Below are 3,544 nucleotides of genomic sequence, written 5' to 3'. Positions count from 1 at the left end.
TCCTTAGGATAAATACCTACATTTGGGATAAATATTATGTATAATTTTAAGGTTTCTGAAATATATAGCCAAATTACTCTTTTTATTGCTTCTCATGATATGAAAAATAGTTATTTTGCTTCTTTTATTTTTTTCTTTCCCAGAATATGACCATGGGAATAGCAGAGTGCCTGGGAATAGCAGGGGTGAGTCTTTTTGTCATAAGTTAGTCTTATGATACTTTCTCTGAATTTAAATAATTTCCAATTTTCTTCTTACTATTTTTTTATTTAGATGTCAGTTTATTTTGCAGAAGGACTACTTATATAATAAACCACCTACTTTTTCTTTTGTTTTTAATGTTTTAGTTGTTGTTAGGTGCTGTTGAGTCCTCTCTGACTTATAGCTACCCTATGCACAGCAGAATGAAACACGGCCTGGTCCTGTGCCAGGTCCATGACCCTTGCTATACTTGAGCCCATTGCCGCCACCACCATGTCAATCCATCTCGTTGAGGACTTTCCCCTCTTGCATCCACCTCACCAAGCATGACATACATCTCCAGGGAATGGTCCCTTCTGATAACTTGACCAAAGTAGGTGAGATGAATTCTAGCCATTCTTGCTTCCGAAGAGCATTCTGGCAGCAGTTCTTCCAGGATAGACCTGGTAGTTCTTTTAGCAGTACACGGTACTTTCAGCATTCTTTGCCTACACCACAGCTCCAAAGCATTAATTCTTATTCGGTCTTCTTTATTCATTGTCCAGCTCTCACATGCATATGAGGTGATTGAAAATATCATGGCTTGTGTCAAGCAGATCTTAGTCCTCAAGCAGACATCTTTGTTCTTCAGCCCTTGAAAGAAGTCCTTTTCAGCCAATTTGCCTAGTGCTATACGTTGTCTGATGTCCTGACTGCTGCTTCCATTGGCATTGATTGTAGAACCAAGCAATGTGAAGTCTTTGATGATTTCAATCTTTTCTCCATTTATCATAATGCTGCTTATAGGTCCAGTTGTGAGGATTTTTGTTTTCTATATTGAGATGTAATGCATACTGTAGACTGAATTCTTTAGTCTTTATCAGTAAGTGCTTCAAGTCATCCTCACTTTCAGCAAACAAAGTTGTGTCATCAGTATATCACAGGTTGTTAATGATTCTTCTTCCAATCCGAATACCACATTCTTCTTCATATAGTCCAGCCTTTCATATTATTTATTTGCTCAGCATACAGATTGAATAAGCACAGTGAAAGAATACAACCCTGATGCACTCCCTTCTTGATTTTAAAACATGCCATGTTCCCTTGTTCTGTTCCAACAACAGCCTCTTGGTCTGTATACAGGTTCTTCATGAGTACAATTAAGTGTTCTGGAATTCCCATTCTTCTCAATGTTATCCACAATTTGTTATGATCCACACAATCAAATGGCGTTGCATAGTCAATAAAACAAAAGTAAACATCTTTCTGGTATCCTTTGCTTTCAGCCAAGATCCATCTGACATAAGCAATAATATCTCTTTTTCCACATCCTTTTCTGAATCCAGCTTGCATTTCTGGAAGTTCTCTGTCAATATACTGCTGCAACCATTTTTGAATTATCTTCAGTAAGATATTGATATTGTTCAATCACCTATCTTTGGAATGGGTACAAATATAGATCTGCTTTAGTCAGTTACAAATCTCTTGGCATAACTGAATGAGTGCCTCCTCCAGGACATCCATTTGTTAAAGCATCTCAGTGAGTAATCCATCAATTCCTGGAGCCTTGTGTTTCAACAATTCCTTCAGTGCAGCTTCAACTTCTTCCTTCAATATCATTGGTTCTTGAACATATGCCAATTCCTGAAATGGATGAAGATTTGGTACAGTGACTATGAATTCCTTCCATCTTCTTTTGATGCTTACTGCATTATTCAATATTTTGCCCATAGAATCTTTCAATATTGCAACTCGAGGCTTAAATTTTTCCCTCAGTTCTTTCAGTTTGAAAAATGCTGAGCATGTTCTTTCCTTTTGGTTTTCTACCTCCAGGTATTTGCACCTTTCATTATAGTAATTGTCTTTGTGTGCTCAAGCTGCTCTTTAAAATCTTCTGTTCAGCTCTTTTATCTTATTTCTTCCATTTGCTTTAGCCACTCTTCACTTAAGCTCATGTTTCAGAGTCTCTTCTGACATCTATTTTGTTTTTTTCTTTCTTTCTCATATTTTTAATGACCTCTTGCTTTCTTCCTCAGTGATTCTCTTGATGTCATCCCACAATTCTGGTTTTCTGTCATTGGTGTTCAGTGCATCAAATCTATCATTTAGATGGTTTCTAAATTCAGGAGGGATATATTAAAGGTCATATTTTGGCACTCGTGGACTTGTTTTAATTGTCTTCAGCTTCAAGTTGAACTTGCATATGAGCAGTTGATAGTCTGTTCCACAATTAGCTCCTGGCCTTGTTTTGGCTGAAGATATTGAGCTTTTCTATCTTTTCTTGCTACAAAAGTAGTCAGTCTGATTCCTGTGTACTCCATCTGGTTAAGTCCACATATATAGATAGCTACCATTTGTATTGTTGAAAAAAGATATTTGCAATGAATAAGTCATTGTTCTTGCAAAATTCTATCAGGTCATCTCCAGCATTATTTCTGTCACCAAGGGCAAATTTTCCAACTACTGTTGATCATTCTTTGTTACCAACTTTTGCATTCTGATTACCAGTGATAATTAACACATCTTGATGCATGTTCAGTCAATTTCAGACTGCAAAAGTTGATAAAAATCTTCAATTTCCTCATCTTTGGCTTTGGTGGTTAGTGCGTAAATTTGAATAATAGTAGTTTTAAAGGGTCTTCCTTGTAGGAAGATCTTGAAACATCTTTTGTGATGATGAATGCCATGCCATTCCTCTTCAAATTGTCATTCCCGGCATAGTAGGTCATATGGTTGTCTGATTCAAAATGGCCAAAACAAGTCATTCCAGCTCATTAATGCCTAGGATATCAGTCTTTTTGCATTCCATTTCATTTTTGACAACTTTCAATTTTCCTAGATTCATACTTCATACATTTCATGTTCATATTATTAATGGATGTTTGCAGCTGTTTCTCCTCAATTTGAGTCATGCCACATCAGCATATGGTCCCGAAAGATTTACTTTATCCATATCATTAAGGTTGTTTCTAGTCTGATGAGGCAACCCTTTCCAAGAACTATTTTGAATGCCTTCCAACTCAAGGGGCTCATCTTCCTGTACTGTGTCAGACAATGTTTCTAAGCTATTCATAAAGTTGCCCAGTAATATATCAGACAGTGTTTCTCTGCTATTCATAAGGTTTTCCCTGACTGATTTTTTGAGAAGTGGATGACCTCTTCCTTCTTCCTAGTCTGTCTCAGTCTATAAGCTGCATTGAAACCAGTGCACCATGCACATGATGGGCAACCCTGCTGGCATTTGAAACACCATTGGCACAGCCTCAAGCATCACATCAATGTGCAAGCCTCATAGGATCACAAACTGACAGACAAGTTTGTCTCTCTTAGCTGCTGGAAACCTCTTCCCCCTCCCTTTACCTAA

This window comes from Orycteropus afer, unplaced genomic scaffold, assembly GCF_000298275.1.
Source record: "Orycteropus afer afer isolate SDZICR_OR568_19922 unplaced genomic scaffold, OryAfe1.0 scaffold00251, whole genome shotgun sequence".
Taxonomy (NCBI): Eukaryota; Metazoa; Chordata; class Mammalia; order Tubulidentata; family Orycteropodidae; genus Orycteropus; species Orycteropus afer.
This window is presented reverse-complemented; position numbering follows the sequence as displayed.